The 22,500-nt window shown below is 37.7% G+C and overlaps 1 pseudogene; it reads right to left on the reverse strand.

Annotated features, from left to right (window-relative positions):
* Positions 1-22,500, reverse strand: part of LOC133656335 (membrane-associated phosphatidylinositol transfer protein 2-like) — a 98,630-nt pseudogene that overhangs the window by 24,016 nt on the left and 52,114 nt on the right.

The raw sequence follows: 22,500 nt of genomic DNA on the forward strand, positions 1-22,500 counted from the left end.
AAATGCCTCCCTCTTTAGGGACCACCCTTTCTCGATATATAAAGAAGTGTATTTACAACATTAATAATATATACATACTATGCTAATATAAAAAAGGTAAGCTTTTAGTTATTTTTTTTTTGGGGGGGGGGAGGATTTTTTTGTTTGTAATTTCGTTTTTAATTTTCATTATTTACTTCAAGTTATTACAGTATGTCTCTATATACATATTTATTTTATTTTTTGTACTAATTTTGTCCAAAAGGGGGCACATTTCAATTTCTTACACACACTTGTTATTACATATGTTGACCAGAGGGGCAGCACTTCAGATTTTTACACACACTGTGTATTCATATGTTGGCCAAAGGGGGCGCATTTCAATGTCTTACACACACTTGTTATTTCATATGTTGACCAGAGGGGGCGTGTTTCAATTTCTTACACACACTTGTTATTTCATATGTTGGCCAAAGGGGGCACGTTTCAATTTCTTACACACACTTGTTATTTCATGACCAGAGGGGGCGGTTTCAAGTCTTAGTCTACACACTTGTTATTACATATGTTGGCCAAAGGGGGCGCATTTCAATGTCTTACACACACTTGTTATTTCATATGTTGGCCAAAGGGGGCGCATTTCAATGTCTTACACACACTTATTTCATATGTTGGCCAAAGGGGGCGCATTTCAATGTCTTACACACACTTGTATTCCACATGTTGGCCAAAGGGGGCGCATTTCAATGTCTTACACACACTTGTTATTTCATATGTTGACCAGAGGGGGCGTGTTTCAATTTCTTACACACACTTTTATTTCATAGTTGACCAGAGGGGGGCGCGCGTTTCAATGTCTTACACACACTTGTTATTACATATGTTGGCCAATTGGGGCGCATTTCAATGTCTTACACACACTTGTTATTCCACATGTTGGCCAAAGGGGGCGCATTTCAATTTCTTACACACACTGTATGTTATTTCATATGTTGGCCAGAGGGGGCGCATTTAATGTCTTACACACTTGTTATTTCATATGTTGGCCAAAGGGGGGCGCATTTCAATGTCTTACACACACTTGTTATTTCATATGTTGGCCAAAGGGGGCGCATTTCAATGTCTTACACACACTTGTTATTCATATGTTGGCCAAAGGAGGCGCATTTCAATTTCTTACACACCCTTGTTATTACATACGTTGGCCAAAGGGGGCGCATTTCAATTTCTTACACACACTTGTTATTGCATATGTTGGCCAGAGGGGGCGTGTTTCAATTTCTTACACACACTTGTTATTTCATATATTGGTCAAAGGGGGCGCATTTCAATGTCTTACACACACTTGTTATTTCATATGTTGGCCAAAGGGGGCACATTTCAATGTCTTACACACACTTGTTATTTCATATGTTGGCCAAAGGGGGGCGCATTTCAATGTCTTACACACACTTGTTATTTCATATGTTGGCCAAAGGGGGCGCATTTCAATGTCTTACACACACTTGTTATTTCATATGTTGGCCAGAGGGGGCGCATTTCAATGTCTTACACACACTTGTTACTACATATGTTGACCAGAGGGGAGCACTTCAGATTTTTACACACACTTGTTATTTCATATGTTGGCCAAAGGGGGCGCATTTCAATGTCTTACACACACTTGTTATTTCATATGTTGGCCAAAGGGGGCGCATTTCAATGTCTTACACACACTTGTTATTTCATATGTTGGCCAAAGGGGGCGCATTTCAATGTCTTACACACACTTGTTATTTCATATGTTGGCCAAAGGGGGCGCATTTCAATGTCTTACACACACTTGTTATTTCATATGTTGGCCAGAGGGGGCGCATTTCAATGTCTTACACACACTTGTTACTACATATGTTGACCAGAGGGGAGCACTTCAGATTTTTACACACACTTGTTATTTCATATGTTGGCCAAAGGGGGCGCATTTCAATGTCTTACACACACTTGTTATTTCATATGTTGGCCAAAGGGGCGCATTTCAATGTCTTACACACACTTGTTATTTCATATGTTGGCCAAAGGGGGCGCATTTCAATGTCTTACACACACTTGTTATTTCATATGTTGGCCAGAGGGGGCGCATTTCAATGTCTTACACACACTTGTTACTACATATGTTGACCAGAGGGGGAGCACTTCAGATTTTTACACACACTTGTTATTTCATATGTTGGCCAAAGGGGGCGCATTTCAATGTCTTACACACACTTGTTATTACATATGTTGGCCAAAGGGGGCGCATTTCAATGTCTTACACACACTTGTTATTTCATATGTTGGCCAAAGGGGGGCGCATTTCAATTTCTTACACACACTTGTTATTACATATGTTGACCAAAGGGGGCGCATTTCAATGTGTTACACACACTTGTTATTTCATATGTTGGCCAAAGGGGGCGCATTTCAATGTCTTACACACACTTGTTATTTCATATGCTGACTAGAGGGGGCACATTTCAATGTCTTACACACACTTGTTATTACATATGTTGGCCAAAGCGGGCGCATTTCCATGTCTTACACACACTTGTTATTTCATATGTTGGCCAGAGGGGGGGCACTTTCAAAAGCGACACACAGTCAATTTGAAAAATCCCTCCTTTTTGGGACCACCCTCATTTTGATAGATTTCTCAAGAAGGGTAGAAATACAAGAACACACACACACACACACACACACACACACACACACACACACACACACACACACACACACACACACACACACACACACACACACACACACACACACACACACACTCTTTATTTGTTACCTTCTTGAGACCTCCGAAAAATGCCTAACTCTTTAGGACCACCCTTTCTAGATATATAAAGATTTGTATTCACAACAATAATAATATATACATACTATGCTAATATAAAAAAGGTAAGCTTTTTTATGTTGTGTTTGTAATTGTTTTTTAATCTTCATTATTTACTTCAAGTTATTACAGTATGTCTATATATACATATTTAGTTTATTTTATTAATACATTTTGTCCAAAAGGGGGCGCATTTCAATTTCTTACACACACTTGTTATTTCATATGTTGGCCAGAGGGGGAGCACTTCACATTTTTACACACACTTGTTATTTCATATGTTGCCCTGAGGGGGAGCACTTTTAAAAGCGACACACAGTCAATTTGAAAAAATCCCTCCTAATTTTGATAGATTCCACCACCAGGGGGCAAATGAGACATTCTCTATTAGATGCAATGCTTTCAGTCCTCATATGGAAGGTACTTTTCCTTGTTGATGTCTCAAGAAGGGTAGAAATACAAGAACACACACACACACACACCTCGTTACAATATGTCGTTATTTTATGACAAAAACAGTCGTCAACCTGAGCCGGTGTCCAGAATGTTGCCCCGTGCAGGACCAAAACCAGGACGTGAATCTTGGAGGGCTGAAGACACTGCTGGGACGCCTGTGAGCAAGAAATGAATGCATGAGTTCACATGATTTATTCCAGCTCAAAACTGAAATAAGTGAATGAATAAATCAGTGAATAAACAAAGGAAAGTGACAGATCCATCGATCCAAGTTCACACCAATGTAGCCATTAAAGACAAATGTCTCAAAGGGCTGCACAAGCCCCAATGACATGCTGGGCTCAGATCCCACATCAGGACAAGGAAAAAACTCAACCCAATGGGAACAAGGAGAGACCTTGGAAGGGACAAAGTATATTATAATGACTAAACAAATAAATAAACAAAGGATGCAACTATGCAATGTAATAGATCCCTATACTTAAATGAATCAATAAATAAACAAACAAATCAATTAATAAACAAATAAAGGAATGAATGAAGACATAAATAAACAAATACACATGTAAATAAATGAATGAATAAATTAATTAATAAATGATTAAATAAATACATGATTAAATAAACAAACCAACAAATACATAAATGAACAAACAAAGGAAAGTAACAGATATGAGCAAAAAAATAATCCAACTATGCCATGTAATACATCCCTATACTTAAATAAATAAATTAATTAATAAATAAACTAACAAATTATTGAATATATAAATAAATAAACAAACAAATCAATTAATAAACAAATAAATAAATGAACAAATAAATAAAGAAATACACAAATAAATAAATCAATGAATGAATTAATTAATAAATGAACAAATAAATAAATGAATAAAGGAACAAACGAAGGAAAGTAACAGATCAATGAATAAACAAATAAATTAATGAACAAATAAACAAATACATGAATAAATAGATAATAATGTAATACTGTCAGGCTTGTCCCTGACAGTTTGGCTATGTTTTAGTTTTTCCTCTGCGTTTGTCCTAGTTTCCTGTCAGTGCTTTTATTTTGTCTTCATTTCCTGATTATGTTCCCTGAGTGTTTTGTCCCCTCAGCTGTGGCTGATTGGCACCTGGCCACACCTGGTGCCAGTCAGCCAGCTGCTATTTAAACCTGTCCTGCCCTCCAGTCACTGCTGGATCATTGTCATTGTAGCGTCTACCTGAATGTCACTTGACACTTGTACCTGTAGCTTCTACCTATTTGTCGTTGTAGCTCCGTCTACTTTTGTCCACTCCGCTTTAGTCATAGTTCCTTCGTGTCACAGTAAGTGTTTTGGTTTATTGTCCACAGTTAGCCTTTGTGCTATTTTAGTTTATAGCCTAGTTTGTTCTCCGCCTTGTGCGCGCCTTTTTTTTGTTCCCCTTTGTTTGTTTTTTGCTATAGAGCTGAATTAAATCATGTTTATCTGTTCAACGCCTGCCATCATCTCTGCATCTTGAGGTTCGTCACCAAAAAACTTTGACAAATACATCCCTATACTTAAATAAACAAACAAATAAATAAACAAATTAATGAATAAATAAACAAATACATGAATAAATAAATAAACAAATTAATGAATAAATAAACAAATACATGAATAAATTAACAAACAAACACTTGAATAAATGAATGAATAAATAAATAAAAAATTAAACGAATAAATAAACAAATAAATGAATACATAAACAAATAGATGAATAAATAAATAAACACATGAATGAATGAATGAATGAATAAATAAATAAACAATTAAACGTATAAATAAAAGAATACATAAACAAATAGATGAATAAATATATGAATACATAAATAAACACATACATGAATGAATGAATAAATAAATAAACAATTAAATGAATAAATAAATGAATACATAAAAAATAGATGAATAAATAAATGAATACACAAATAAACACATAAATGAATAGATGAATGAACGAATAACATAAAAACAAATAAATCAACAAACAAACACGTCCCTGTGTTTGGTGTTTTCATTGCTGTCCAGCGCTCTTGGTTCTTATTTCTACTTGTGTTTACAATCACTTCCTGTCCTGGTGCTCTTGTTTTGTCACTACTTCCTGTTTGGTCTCTGTGTTCGGCAGCACCGTCACTTGAAAGCACACCTGATTCTCATCAATCAGTTGTATTTACTTCAAGGGCTGGATGCTTTTTGTTTGTGACTATTAAACAAGTTTTACTTCCACTCTGCCCACTATCTCTGCATCCTGGGGTCACGCTGCACCAAACCGTGACAACACCAATGAATAATGAAGACTAAAGTGGCAGAGCTGTAGTTTCATTTGCACTTCAATTCTTTTGACAGTTTCTCTAGGGAATATATTTATTTATTTTAGCCCAACATAATTGTATGTAAATGTATTCTATTTGATCACATTTGAGTGGCTCCTCTGTGCTGGGAAAAGTTGGGCCCCGAGGTCCAAAAGGTTAAGAACTAAGATGTGTGTCACCTCCATGTGCGTCTCCTTGTTGGTCATGGCAGCAAAGTCCTCGGCCGACTCGGGATACAGCGCCTCTGTGAGCAAAGCAAAGAAGACGTCATGTTCCACGTCCAGGTGGAAACACGCACAAGGCCGGAGAGGAGGGTCAAATACCGCAAAATTAAATGAATAAATAACGACTTAAACGTGTCATTAATTCATTAGAATAATTGAATGTAAAATATTAATGTGATTAATATTACTTCATTATTCATCTAATTTCTTACTGATTTAATTATTATTGTATTTATTTATTTTATAGGGACAAGCGGTAGAAAATAGATGGATGATTTAAAATTGTTTTTAAATATTTGGCAGCCGCTCATGGATTTCTTTTATCTGCCCAACTCAGCCGTCAAAGTCAGTGGGCGGGAGTATTTCATTTTTGTTTAGAGAAATTGTAATATTTTTGATGGGGAGGGGGGGTGCCTTTTGAAATACATTTTTAAAAAATGATAAAAACAGATATTTTGTCAGCTATGTATTGTAGGCGACTAAGTATATTATTAATAATTATTAGAACATTTTATCGTTAGAAACTGATTATTTTCCTCTTTTTTCTGTTTTTGTCCCCAATTAAGAATAGAATAAAAATAATAATTGTGTAACTTCATAAGCTAGTGTGTCAAAAATTCTGCCTGTACAAAAATATCATATTTACCAGTATTTATTATTATTATTATTATTATTATGTTTTGCTTTTTAAAATGAATTCATAACTTGGTTTTATTTTAATTTGGAATTAATTAACTAAACTTATATTTTATTTTTTATTTTGAGAGCTTCTAAAATTTTAGATCAGGGGTGTCTAAACTTTAAAATGTTTTTTATTTTTAAAAAAAATGCTAAAACAGTTATTGTGTAAGCTATGTATTGTAGGTGATTAAGTATATTATTATTAATTATTTTCTCTTTTTTCTGACATTTTTACTGCTGTTTTTTCCCATTAAGAATATAATAAAAATATGAATAATACGTAATAATATTTATTAGAACATTTTATCGTTACAAACCAATTTTTTTCCTCTTTTTTCTGTTTTTGTCCCCATTTAAGAATAGAATAAAAATAATAATTTTGTAACTTCATAAACTTTATTTTATTTTTTATTTTGAGAGCTTCCAATATTTTACAACGGGGGTGTCGAAACTTTAAAATGTTTTTTATTTTAAAAAAAAATGCTTAAACAGATATTGTGTAAGCTATATGTATTGTAGGTGATTAAGTATATTATTATTAATTATTAGAATGTTAAAAAATTTTCTCTTTTTTATAACATTTTTACTGCTGTTTTTTCCCATTAAGAATAGAATAAAAATATGAATAATACGTAATAATATTTATTAGAACATTTTATTGTTACAAACCAATTTTTTTCCTCTTTTTTTCTGTTTTTGTCCCCATTTAAGAATAGAATAAAAATAATAATTTTGTAACTTCATAAACTAGTGTGCCAAAAATTCTGCCTGTACAAAAATATCATATTTAACAGTATTTATTATTATTTTTATGTTGTACTCTTAAAAATTAATTCATAACTTAGTTTTATTTTAATTTGGAATTAACCAACTAAACTTTTATTTTATTTTTATTTTGAGAGCTTCCAAAATTTTACATCAGGGGTGTCTAAACTTTAAAATGTTTTTTATTTTAAAAAAAAATGCTAAAAACAGATATTGTGTAACCTATGTATTGTAGGTGACTAAGTATATTATTAATAATTATTAGAACATTTCATCGTAACAAACTGATTTTTTTCCTCTTTTTTCTGTTTTTGTCCCCATTTAAGAATAGAATAAAAATAATAATTTACCATTTAAGAATAGAATAAAAATAATAATTTTGTAACTTCATAAGCTAGTGTGCCAAAAATTCTGCCTGTACAAAAATATCATATTTAACAGTATTAATTATTATTATTATGTTGTACTCTTGAAAATTAATTCATAAGTTAATTTTATTTTCATTTGGAATTAACTAACTAAATTTATATTAAATTTTTTATTTTGAGAGCTTCTAAAATTTTAGAATGGGGGTGTCTAAACTTTACAATGTATTTTTATTTTTTTTTAAATGCTAAAAACAGATATTGTGTAACCTATGTATTGTAGGTGACTAAGTATATTATTAATAATTATTAGAACATTCTATCGTTACAAACTGATTTTTTTCCTCTTTTTTCTGTTTTGGTCCCCATTTAAGAATAGAATAAAAATAATAATTGTGTAACTTCATAAACTAGTGTACAAAAATATCATATTTAACGGTATTTATTATTATTATTGTGTTGTACTCTCTAGAATTAATTCATAACTTTGTTTTATTTTCATTTGGAATTAACTAACTAAACTTATATTTTATTTTTATTTTGAGAGCTTCTAAATTTTTATAACGAGGGTGTCTAAACTTTAAAATATTTTTTATTTAAAAAACAAAAATGCTAAAAACAGATATTGTGTAAGCTTTGTATTGTAGGTGACTAAGTATATTATTATTAATTATTAGAATGTACATTTCTGATATTTTTACTGCTGTTTTTTCCCATTAAGAATATAATAAAAATATGAATAATACGTAATAATAATTATTAGAACATTTTATCGTTACAAACTGATTTTTTTTCCTCTTTTTTCTGTTTTTGTCCCCATTTAAGAATAGAATAAAAATAATAATTGTGTAACTTCATAAGCTAGTGTGCCAAAAATTCTGCCTGTACAAAAATATCATATTTACTAGTATTTATTATTATTATTATGTTGTACTCTTAAAAAATCATTCATAACTTAGTTTTATTTTCATTTGGAATTAACTAACTAAACTTATATTTTATTTTTATTTTGAGAGCTTCTAAAATTTTAGATCGAGGGTGTCTAAACTTGAAAATGTTTTTTATTTTAAAAAAAAAAGAAGCTGAAAACATATATTGTGTAGGCCATGTATTGTAGGTGACTAAGTATATTATAATTAATTATTAGAATGTTAATTTTGTTCTCTTTTTTTCTGATATTTTTACTGCTGTTTTTCCCCTTTAAGAATAGAATAAAAATATGAATAATACGATGGTGTAGCTGCATAACCTGGTGTGTCAAAAATTCAGGTTTATTATTGTTGTACTTTTTTAATTAATTCATAAGTTTGTATTATTTTGATTTGGAATGAGCTTTGTTTACATTTGAAGTATATTATATACATATATTATGTTTTATTTCCTCCACAGTAGACATTTGATTTTGCTCTATTTATTTTGTTCTACTGTTTTTAAGGACCTTCTGCAAAAATGTTTATGTTTTTGGCGGGCCACCAGTTGAAGGATGAAAAAGAGAGGACCTAAGACGGACCCTTGAGGAACGCCGAGTGTGAATAAACCAACCTTGGGCTACGTCCGCTTCCATGGTGTCCATTTTGTCCATGAGGTCGTTGGAGCTCCACTTGGTGATCTCCTTGGGCAGCAGCTCCTCGCTGTCGGACAAACCATCTGGCGGGGCCACACAAAGACGTCAACGAGACCCTGAGAAAGGAAAGTGTTTCGAGGGGCCCGCCCCTCCCCCGCTTTACCGTGAGCGTCGAAGAATTCGTCGTCGGTGCTGTCCTCCGAGTCGCGGGCGATGCTCTGCATCCTCCACTCCGAGATGCTCTGGTGGGACGGACTTCCTGCGGAGACGCCGAAGCACAGGCTGCTCAACTGCGCCCCCTGGAGGACGTGGCGGTAATGACCTGCTACACCCATCTTTATGTTATCGATTATTGAAAGTGTTGGAGTGGTGTCAGCTGGGATAGGCTCCAGCTCCCCCGTGACTCCGCTGTTGGCGAGCGGTTGGATGATGGATGATGGATGATGGATGATGGATGGATGTGCTCAAATGTGCTCAGCAACAAGGCTGTGTCAGAACATAACTGTCATTACAGGCTGGCGACCACCAGGGGGCACTGTTGCTTCAAGAACAACTTTGCTGTGACTGGGAATAGTGCACTCGAATAAGTATACTGTGAATTGTGCACTTGAATAAGTATACTGTGAATCATGCACTTTAATAAGTATACTGTGAAGCATGCACTTTAATAAGTATACTGTGTATCATGCACTTGAATAAGTATACTGTGAATCATGCACTTTAATAAGTATACTGTGAATCGTGCACTTTAATAAATATACTGTGAATAGTACACTTGAATACGTATACTGTGAATAGTGCACTTGAATAAGTATACTGTGAATAATACACTTTAATAAGTATACTGTGAATAGTGCACTTGAATAAGTGTACTGTGAATAGTACACTTTAATAAATATACAGTGAAAAATACACTTCAATAAGTATACTGTGAATAGTACATTTCATTAAGTATACTGTGAAAAATTCACTTTGATAAGTATACTGTGAATAGTACACTTTGATAAGAATACCGTGAAAAATGCATTTCAATAAGTATACTGTGAATAGCACATTTCAATAAGTATACTGTAAATGGATCACTTTAATAAGTATACTGTGAATAGCACAAGTCAATAAGTATACTGTGAATAGTACACTTCAATAAGTACACTGTGAATAGTACACTTCAATAAGTATACCGTGAATAGTACACTTTAATATGTATACTGTGAATAGTACACTTAAAAAAGTATACTGTGAATAGTACACTTAAATAAGTATACTGTGAATAGTACACATCAATAAGTATACTGTCAATAGTACACTTTAATAAATATACAGTGAATAGTACAATTCAATAAGTATACTGTGAATAGTACTCTTAATAAGTATACTGTGAATAGTACACTTCAATAAGTATACTGTGAATAGTGCACTTTATTAAGTATACTGTGAATAGCACACTTTATTAGGTATACTATGTATACTGTGACTGGTACACTTTAATACGTATACTGTGAATAGTGCACTTTGATAAGTATACTGTGAATAGTACACTTTAATAAGTATACTGTGAATAGTACACTTCAATAAGTATACTGTGAATAGTACATTTCATTAAGTATACTGTGAAAAATTCACTTTAATAAGTATACTGTGAATAGTACACTTTGATAAGTATACTGTGAAAAATTCATTTCAGTAAGTATACTGTGAAAATTTAAATTCAATAAATATACTGTGAAAAATACACTTTAATAAGTATACTGTACATCAGACCTTTGTGCGTCCCTGTCCGGCCCGCGTGAGGCCAATTATAAATTACAAAATAAATTTTAAAAAGTATCTATGTCGAGTGTGCAATACAACGGTGCTGCTTTTGTTTTGAAAATCGTTATTTGTATTACTTCCGTGTGGACGTATGCGTGATTGTGAGTGAATGTGAACAACTGCAATTACAAAATAAAGTTGAAAAAACATCTATGTCCTGCGCGCAATACAACTGTGCTGCTTTTATTTTGAAAAGTATTATTTATGGGCGTGTGTCCGTGTGTAACCTGCGAGTGAAGGTGCACATGCAGCGACAAGTGATGCACGGTTTACACCCGAGACGCCAAAAAGAGAAAAGTTGATGAGGAATGCCGTGTTTTCAACAAGACATGAACTGCAAAGCAACGTCCCCTCACCTAAGGTGCGTGCCTGCGCAATTGCGCACTGCTCAAGCGTCTGCTGCGCGCAGCAAGTATATATGCCGCGCACCAAATCAAATCCCATCTGAATTCTAAACAAAATAAACATATTTATTCTATGGAATTTTGCAATGCAACTTTGAGTGACAGTGACAACAAGCGGCCCTAATGGTGTTCGTCAACACCGTTCAATTGAACACCGTTCAATTATTGTAACGTCTATCGAGATGCTTCGAGGACAGGAATTATATCGATCACTTTATTGAACAAAACTGTTTATATTCGGACATAACCACACCAAAAACATGAGTAAAACAATTCTATCTCGAAAAACTAGTCATTTTCTGCCGTACAAACCAGGCCAAAACCAACTTGTCATCTGTCACCAACACGCATACCACTAAACCACTGGTGCGTTTAAGGCCACACAAAAAGTCGGACAACTCAAACACCACACAAAGTTACACTATGACTCCTCAGTCATACGTGTGCTTATTTTACTGTCATTTATTATTAATGTTAATTTATATATATTAGTCATGGAATGCTGTTACACACACTATGTTGAAGTATTACTATTATTATTATTATTATTATTATTTATCTTACGGTATATATCAAAAATAATATTGAGCAAAATTTAATTGAAATATTGTCGATGTGGCCCTCCAGCAGTGCTCGGGTAGCTCATGCGGCCCCCGGTAAAAATTAATTGCCCACCCCTGCTGTACATAATACATTTAAATAGTATTACGATGAGTTTATCAAAGTGTACTCAATCAGTTTTACGGTTTTTATATCCAGTTTGAAACGCTAACACTGAACGTGTGGAATGTTTATTATTAATGCAGAGTATCGTTACGTCCATCCATGCGTCCATACTCCCCCCTTTGAGAGTAACTCCCAAATAGTGTACTTCTCAGTGTAAGTACGGAAGTGTGTGAGCCGAGCATGCTGGGTGCGGAGAAGCAGGAATAGCAAGCGCTGACTCACCTCCTCTCTTGGACGACCTGTTGGAGGAGCGTGACGACGTGGACCACTGCTTGGTGAGCTCTCCTCGACTGTCTCCCGGGCTCGCCCCGCCCGCCTCGGCCTCGGCGGCCGCGCCGGTCCCGCCGGCGTCGCCTCGCTGCGCCTGCTCCTGGCCAGCCGAGCAGCCGTTGGCCTCGGAGCCCGCCTCGTCGCTGAGGCTGTAGTGGGCCATCTTCTTGGCGAGCGCCAGCTGCGTCTCCAGCTCCAGCTGCCGGATGTCCTCGATGGTGAGGCCGTACCACTCGTCCTGCCAGCACCACGCCTGCCGGTGGGCTCGGACCATCACCTTGCGCAGACCTGCGGCGGGGGTCACGACAATCCCAATCACACTAACGTCGGCGCTGGCACACCAATGCCGGCTGGAAAGCTACCAGCGCTTTTTAAAAGGCCCGGGAATTACAAGACGATTTGAGCGCCGTTTCGTTTACGCTGACGAGACAAAGGGACCGCACGGGCGCTGAGTCGGCAGAACGCAAGTGAAAAGGTCCAACTAGAGAGGAAAAATGGTTCAGCTTGTGCCAGAGAGGAGACAAAGCAGCTGCGAGCTTGGAAGTGACACCTGCAAGAGAACAAGAACCTCTAAATGGTCTCAAAGCTATCTGAAGAGCCCAACACTTAAGCTCTGTTTACTGTGTAATGGGGACTGGGCTACATGGTGTCAGAAGTGGGATGGACTGGGCCACCAGTGGGGTGCATCCACAGGGACGGAGCATGGTTTGACTACGTCACGTTAGATACGCGGCTTCCACACTAAAGGGTTTTTAGTTTTTTAGCCCTGTCGAGCCAGGCTTTAAGTCCAGATTGGTGTCAGAAGTGGGATGGACTACGGCACCATTGGTGGACGTCCAGTGTGACTAAGTGTCATTATTGCTATGGTTATCTGAGCTTTTCAGCTTCCACGCCAAAGTGGTTTTAGTTTTTTAGCCCTGTCGAGCCAGGTTTAATTCCAGTTTGAGGGTTGGTGTCAGAAGCGGGATGGACTATGGCACCATTGGGGGACATTCAGTGTGACTTAATGTTATTATTGCGATGGTTATCTGAGCTTTTCAGCTTCCACGCCAAAGTGGTTTTAGTTTTTCTAGCCCTGTCAAGCCGGGTTTTAAGTCCAGGTTGGTGTCAGAAGCGGGATGCACTATAAATGATAAATAATGGCACCATTGGGGGACGTTCAGTGTGACTAAGTGTCATTATTGCTATGGTTATCTGAGCTTTTCAGCTTCCACGCCGAAGTGGTTTTAATTTTTTAGCCCTGTCGAGCCAGGTTTAATTCCAGATTGAGGGTTGGTGTCACAAACGGGATGGACTATGGCACCGTTGGGGGACGTCCAGTGTGACTAAGTGTCATTATTGCTATGGTTATCTGAGCTTTTCAGCTTCCACGCCAAAGTGGTTTTAGTTTTTTAGCTCTGTCGAGCCAGGTTTAATTCCAGTTTGAGGGTTGGTGTCAGAAGCGGGATGGACTATGGCACCGTTGGGGGACATTAAGTGTGACTTAATGTTATTATTGCGATGGTTATCTGAGCTTTTCAGCTTCCACGCCAAAGTGGTTTTAGTTTTTCTAGCCCTGTCAAGCCGGGTTTTAAGTCCAGGTTGGTGTCAGAAGCGGGATGGACTATGGCACCATTGGGGGACGTCCAGTGTGACGAAGTGTCATTATTGCTATGGTTATCTGAGCTTTTCAGCTTCCACGCCAAAGTGGTTTTAGTTTTTTAGCTCTGTCGAGCCAGGTTTAATTCCAGTTTGAGGGTTGGTGTCAGAAGCGGGATGGACTATGGCACCGTTGGGGGACATTAAGTGTGACTTAATGTTATTATTGCGATGGTTATCTGAGCTTTTCAGCTTCCACGCCAAAGTGGTTTTAGTTTTTCTAGCCCTGTCAAGCCGGGTTTTAAGTCCAGGTTGGTGTCAGAAGCGGGATGGACTATGGCACCATTGGGGGACGTCCCGTGTGACGAAGTGTCATTATTGCTATGGTTATCTGAGCTTTTCAGCTTCCACGCCAAAGTGGTTTTAGTTTTTTAGCTCTGTCGAGCCAGGTTTAATTCCAGTTTGAGGGTTGGTGTCAGAAGCGGGATGGACTATGGCACCGTTGGGGGACATTAAGTGTGACTTAATGTTATTATTGCGATGGTTATCTGAGCTTTTCAGCTTCCACGCCAAAGTGGTTTTAGTTTTTCTAGCCCTGTCAAGCCGGGTTTTAAGTCCAGGTTGGTGTCAGAAGTGGGATGGACTATGGCACCATTGGGGGACGTTCAGTGTGACTAAGTGTCATTATTGCTATGGTTATCTGAGCTTTTCAGCTTCCACGCCAAAGTGGTTTTAGTTTTTTAGCCCTGTCGAGCCAGGTTTAATTCCAGTTTGAGGGTTGGTGTCAGAAGCGGGATGGACTATGGCACCATTGGGGGACATTCAGTGTGACTTAATGTTATTATTGCGATGGTTATCTGAGCTTTTCAGCTTCCACGCCGAAGTGGTTTTAATTTTTTAGCCCTGTCGAGCCAGGTTTAATTCCAGTTTGAAGGGTTGGTGTCACAAACGGGATGGACTATGGCACCGTTGGGGGACGTCCAGTGTGACTAAGTGTCATTATTGCTATGGTTATCTGAGCTTTTCAGCTTCCACGCCAAAGTGGTTTTAGTTTTTTAGCCCTGTCGAGCCAGGTTTAATTCCAGTTTGAGGGTTGGTGTCAGAAGCGGGATGGACTATGGCACCGTTGGGGGACATTCAGTGTGACTTAATGTTATAATTGCTATGGTTAGCTGAGCTTTTCAGCGTCCACGCCAAAGTGGTTTTAGTTTTTCTAGCCCTGTCAAGCCGGGTTTTAAGTCCAGGTTGGTGTCAGAAGCGGGATGGACTATGGCACCATTGGGGGACATTCAGTGTGACCAAGTGTCATTATTGTTATGGTTATCTGAGCTTTTCAGCTTCCACGCCAAAGTGGTTTTAGTTTTTTAGCCCTGTCGAGCCAGGTTCAATTCCAGTTTGACGGTTGGTGTCAGAAGCGGGATGGACTATGACACCGTTGGGGGATATTGAGTGTGACTTAATGTTATTATTACTATTGTTATCTGAGCTTTTCAGCTTCCACACCAAAGTAGTTTTAGTTTTAGTAGCCATGTCGAGCCGGGCTTTAAGTCCAGGTTGGTGTCAGAAGCGGGATGGACTAAGGCACCATCGAGGGACATGTAACTTAGTGTATTTATTACTATCGTTATCTAAGCTATACGGCTTCCATGCCAGAGTGTTATTCATTTTTCAGCCATGTTGAACCGGGTTTAATTCCATGTCGAGGGTTGGTGTCAGAAGCGGGATGGACTAAGGCACCATTGAGGGACATTCAGTGGGACTTAATGTAGTTATTAGTATGGTTAATGTAAGCTATACAGCTTCCATGCCAGAGTGTTATTAATTTTTCAGCCATGTTGAGCCGGGTTTAATTCCAGGCCGAGGGTTGGTGTCAGAAGCGGGATGGACTAAGGCACCATTGAGGGACATTCAGTGTGACTTAATGTAGTTATTAGTACGGTTAATGTAAGCTATACGGCTTCCATGCCAGAGTGTTATTCATTTTTCAGCCATGTTGAGCCGGGTTTAATTCCAGGTCGAGGGTTGGTGTCAGATGTGGGATGGACTAAGGCACCATTGAGAGACATTCAGTAGGACTTAATGTAATTATTAGTATGGTTAATGTAAGCTATACGGCTTCCATGCCAGAGTGTTATTAATTTTTCAGCCATGTTGAGCCGGGTTTAATTCCAGGCCGAGGGTTGGTGTCAGAAGCAGGATGGACTAAGGCACCATTGAGGGACATTCAGTGTAACTTAGTGTAATTATTACTATCGTTATCTAAGCTATACGGCTTCCACGCCAAAGTGTTATTCGTTTTTCAGCCAGGTTGAGCCTGGTTTAATTCCAGGGCGAGGGTTGGTGTCAGAAGCGGGATGGACTAAGGCACCATTGAGGGACATTCAGTGTAACTTAGTGTAATTATTACTATCGTTATCTAAGCTATACGGCTTCCACGCCAGAGTGTTATTATTTTTTCAGCCATGTTGAGCCGGATTTAATTCCAGGTCGAGGGTTAGTGTCAGAAGCGGGATGGACTAAGGCACCATTGAGGGACATTCAGTGGGACTTAGTGTAATTATTACTATCGTTATCTAAGCTATACGGCTTCCATGCCACAGTGTTCATTTTTCAGCCATGTTGAGCCGGGTTTAATTCCAGGTCGAGGGTTGGTGTCAGATGCGGGATGGACTAAGGCACCATTGAGAGACATTCAGTAGGACTTAATGTAATTATTAGTATGGTTAATGTAAGCTATACGGCTTCCACGCCAAAGTGTTATTCGTTTTTCAGCCATGTTGAGCCGGGTTTGATTCCAGGTCGAGGGTTGGTGTCAGAAGCGGGTCGGACTAAGGCACCATTGAGGGACATTCAGTGGGACTTAATGTAATTATTACTATCGTTATCTAAGCTATACGGCTTCCATGCCACAGTGTTCATTTTTCAGCCATGTTGAGCCGGGTTTAATTCCAGGTCGAGGGTTGGTGTCAGATGCGGGATGGACTAAGGCACCATTGAGAGACATTCAGTAGGACTTAATGTAATTATTATTATGGTTAATGTAAGCTATACGGCTTCCATGCCAGAGTGTTATTAATTTTTCAGCCATGTTGAGCCGGGTTTAATTCCAGGCCGAGGGTTGGTGTCAGAAGCGGGATGGACCAAGGCACCATTGAGGGACATTCAGTGTAACTTAGTGTAATTATTACTATCGTTATCTAAGCTATACGGCTTCCACGCCAAAGTGTTATTCGTTTTTCAGCCATGTTGAGCCGGGTTTAATTCCAGGCCGAGGGTTGGTGTCAGAAGCGGGATGGACTAAGGCACCATTGAGGTACATTCAGTGTAACTTAGTGTAATTATTAGTATGGTTAATGTAAGCTATACGGCTTCCACGCCAAAGTGTTATTCGTTTTTCAGCCATGTTGAGCCGGGTTTAATTCCAGGTTGAGGGTTGGTGTCAGAAGCGAGATGAACTAAGGCACCATTGAGGGACATTCAGTGTAACTTAGTGTAATTATTACTATCGTTATCTAAGCTATACGGCTTCCACGCCAAAGTGTTATTCGTTTTTCAGCCATGTTGAGCCGGGTTTAATTCCAGGCCGAGGGTTGGTGTCAGAAGCGGGATGGACTAAGGCACCATTGAGGGACATTCAGTGTAACTTAGTGTTATTATTTATTACTATCGTTATCTAAGCTATACGGCTTCCATGCCAGAGTGTTATTCGTTTTTCAGCCATGTAGAGCCGGGTTTAATTCCAGGTCGAGGGTTGGTGTCAGAAGCGGGATGGACTAAGGCACCATTGAGGGACATTCAGTGGGACTTAATGTAGTTATTAGTATGGTTAATGTAAGCTATACGGCTTCCATGCCAGAGTGTTATTAATTTTTTAGCCATGTTGAGCCGGGTTTAATTCCAGGCAGAGGGTTGGTGTCAGAAGCGGGATGGACTAAGGCACCATTGAGGGACATTCAGTAGGAGTTAATGTAATTATTAGTATGGTTATCTAAGCTATACGGCTTCCATGCCAGAGTGTTATTAGTTTTGCAGCCCTGTGGAGCCAAGTTAAATTCCAGGTCAAGTGTTGGTGGACTTGTCTTGGACTGGACTGGGCCCCCGATTCTGAATCCAACATTCGCAAATTGGTAGGGTTGTTGTCCGGCACCTACCCACGTCGTGGATGAAGCGCTCTATCTTGGACTGCATGCCCCAGTATCTGAACTCCACTTTGCAGAGCTTGTAGGCGCACATGACCGAGGTCCGGCCGGGACCCTGGTTGATCTCCTCGATCCAGTCCTCGCACAGCGGACCTCGCTTGGTCCTGACCGACTGGTACAGTCTGGGGTCCTCCTCCGCCAGGTACTCGTGAGGCGGGATGTAGTCCTTGACGATGTCAATGGGGTCTGCGACGGGACGGAATTGATGGACACATTGATATCTGACCTGGTCTGGACTCTCCTGGTCCGGTCACACTCACCTACGGTCCTCTGCCTCCTCTCTGCCGAGGACAGGTTGAAGACGTCCAGCTGGTTTCCGGTGTCGGGCATGTAATACGTCTCGATGTCGATGGAGAACTTCTCCACAAACGGACACGTGTACCTGTTGGTGACAAACCCTTCCGTCAGAGTCCGCTTCGGGGCTTAGGGTCCCGGTGTGTGCCACGGTCCCACCTCGTCCTGGTGTAGGGGTACGCGTTCCATGACTCCTCCTCCACGCGCAGTGCGGCCTGAGGCAGTATGGAGCAGAACCAGGACGGGATGTGCTTGCCGATGTGGTAGACCTTGTGCGTGTACTGACCCGAGCCACCGGGCCCGTCCTCGTACGGCTTGTTCTCCAGGATCTCCACGCCGCTGCCCTCGCCGCAGCTCTCCTCGCGGCTCTTTTTCTGCGCATCAGAGTGCACGGGTAATGTGGCTCGTCAAACGTATCGACACTGCGATACCAACGCACCAAACAATACATCCATACCTCTTGGCAGCTGATACTAAGACAAATACCGATATATAACTTTTCCGGTGGTCTCTGATTAGCGCCTGATCCCTAAAAACATTTGTCAGGTTCAAACACTGATGACATCTATTAAACAAGACGAGAAGCAAGGAATTCAACAGAGACAGAATTCAATTTAGCTCAATTGAGGAGAAACGCGTAGACACTGTCGTCCCACGCTCTGACGAAAGATTGTACGCCTCCTCTTTTATTTGGACTTTCCCTGATTACATGGAAACAGTTGTTTCTAAAGGGACGGGGGTCGTAAACAGCCATTGCCTTTGGTTACAAAACAGTTCAAAGAAATAATAATATATGTATATAATATATTATATTATCTATATATATATAGTTTAATAATTTATAATATAACAATAATACACAATATATTAAAAATAAATTGGGCTTAATTAATAATAATGCTCTTAATATTATAATAATGATAATATTAAAATTAAACTTAAAAGAATCAAAATTGTAAAATGTAAGAAATGTTTAATAAAGTGTAAGAAAATAGCGCAAAGTGTGAAAATGTAAACGTAGAGCATAGAGAAATACAACTTACATTTTAAGCCGCATTTCACATTTATCAGTAAACTATGCAAAATATCGCCATATTGCCGTGGCAAAATAATATTTTAGTAATCGCTCGTCGAACTAAAATTGTAGTGTTAGTAACAGTCCTCGTGATTGATGTTGTATTGCTTCTCCTCACTGCATTGGGCCGTTTTTTTCTATCTAAAGATGACACATTTTTATAAATAAAAATAAATAAATAAATTATAAATTCCACTAATTTATGTTGTAATTAAAGGTTACTTACTCCCCATATAAGTTTATTCTGTGATTGATGCTGTATTACTGCCTTTTCAAGATTTAACCAAACCATTCCTGTTTTCACTAATACACACAATCAGATAAATAATATTTTAGTAATTAAGTTACCTCTTGTGGAACTAAAATGTTAGTGTTAGTAACAGTCCTCGTGATTGATGTTGTGTTGCTTCTCTTCACTGCATTGGCCCGTTTTTTCTGCTCAAGATGAGACATTTTTATAAATAATTTTTTTGATAAATTCCACTAATTTATGTTGTAATTAAAGGTTACTCCCCATATAAGTTTATTTTGTGATTGATGCTGTATTACTGCCTTTTCAAGATTTAACCAAACCATTCCTGTTTTCACTAATACACAGAATCAGATAAATAATATTTTAGTAATTAAGTTACCTCTTGTGGAACTAACATTTTAATGTTAGTAACAGTCCTCGTGATTGATGTTGTATTGCTTCTCTTCACTGCATTGGCCCGTTTTTTTCTGTCTTAAGATGAGACATTTTTATAAACAAAAATAGAAAATACAAAAATTTAAAAAACTAAAATTAAAATGATAAATTCAAAGGTTACTGTCCATATAAGTTTATTTTGTGATTGATGCTGTATTACTGCCTTTTCAAGATTTAACCAAACCATTCCCGTTTTCACTAATACACACAATCAGATAAATAATATTTTAGTAATTTAGTAATCTCTTGTAGAACTAAAATTTTAGTGTTAGTAACATTCATCGTGATTGATGTTCTATTGCTTCTCTTCACTGCATTGGCCCGTTTTTTTCTGTCTAAAGATGAGACATTTTTATAAATAAACAAAATTATAAATTCCACTAATTTATGTTGTAATTAAAGGTTACTTACTCCCCATATAAGTTTATTTTGTGATTGATGCTGTATTACTGCCTTTTCAAGATTTAACCAAACCATTCCCGTTTTCACTAATACACACAATCAGATAAATAATATTTTAGTAATTTAGTAATCTCTTATCGAACAAACATTTTAGTGTTAGTAACAGTCCTCGTGATTGATGTTGTATTGCTTCTCTTCACTGCATTGGCCTGTTTTTTCTGTCTAAAGATGAGACATTTTTATAAAAAATAAAAATTTAAATTTAAATTTAAATTATAATTTCAAAGGTTACTCTCCATATACCTTTATTTTGTGACTGATGCTGTATTACTGCCTTTTCAAGATTTAACCAAACCATTCCTGTTTTCACTAATACACACAATCAGATAAATAATATTTTAGTAATTTAGTAATCTCTTGTAGAACTAAAATTTTAGTGTTAGTAACATTCATCGTGATTGATGTTCTATTGCTTCTCTTCACTGTATTGGCCCGTTTTTTTCTGTCTAAAGATGAGACATTTTTATAAATAAACAAAATTATAAATTCCACTAATTTATGTTGTAATTAAAGGTTACTTACTCCCCACATAAGTTTATTTTGTGATTGATGCTGTATTACTGCCTTTTCAATATTTAACCAAACCATTCCCGTTTTCACTAATACACACAATCAGATAAATAATATTTTAGTAATTTAGTAATCTCTTGTAGAACTAAAATTTTAGTGTTAGTAACATTCATCGTGATTGATGTTCTATTGCTTCTCTTCACTGCATTGGCCCGTTTTTTTCTGTCTAAAGATGAGACATTTTTATAAATAAACAACATTATAAATTCCACTAATTTATGTTGTAATTAAAGGTTACTTACTCCCCATATAAGTTTATTTTGTGATTGATGCTGTATTACTGCCTTTTCAAGATTTAACCAAACCATTCCCGTTTTCACTAATACACACAATCAGATAAATAATATTTTAGTAATTTAGTAATCTCTTATCGAACAAACATTTTAGTGTTAGTAACAGTCCTCGTGATTGATGTTGTATTGCTTCTCTTCACTGCATTGGCCTGTTTTTTCTGTCTAAAGATGAGACATTTTTATAAAAAATAAAAATTTAAATTTAAATTATAATTTCAAAGGTTACTCTCCATATACCTTTATTTTGTGATTGATGCTGTATTACTGCCTTTTCAAGATTTAAACACACCATTCCTGTTTTCACTAATGCACACAATCAGATCCTCTCTCTTCTCACATTCCAAGACAGATAAAAGATCTTTCTTTCTCTTCCTTCTTCCTATAGTGACTCAAGTGTGGTGCTACGTGCTGGTTGCCAAGACCCTAATGTATATGAACATTAAAGCCAGCATGATCACCTCCGTGAAGGCGGAAGTCTTCCATGGATCTTGTCTGTTGGTGTGCCTAATGAAGTGGCCGGCGAGCACGTTAACAGCGAGGGAGGCGAGGGGTCAAGATGGCGGCGTGACGACGAAGGTTAGCGGAGGTAAAGAGCTGGAAAATTGTTATTGCCATCTTGTAGGTAATGTGATTTGGCTGAGGGGCCTGCGATGATCCTGGCATTACCCAAACCCCCGCCTGGGGGCAGAGAGGACTGCCTTATGCTCCAGTGACATGTTTGGGGTCATTCTGACAAATGAGGGGGAGGGGGGGGGGGGGGATAATAACACATTAAAAAATGATAGCATTTAATCTCATAAAAACTATTATAGACAAAAAGGAAGTTTGGGACAAGTATGGGTAGATTTTGATATAGTTGGAGTGTAGTTATGATTAATAACACGTTAATAACATTTA

Source organism: Entelurus aequoreus, linkage group LG08 (genome assembly GCF_033978785.1).
Source record: "Entelurus aequoreus isolate RoL-2023_Sb linkage group LG08, RoL_Eaeq_v1.1, whole genome shotgun sequence".
In the NCBI taxonomy this organism is placed as follows: Eukaryota; Metazoa; Chordata; class Actinopteri; order Syngnathiformes; family Syngnathidae; genus Entelurus; species Entelurus aequoreus.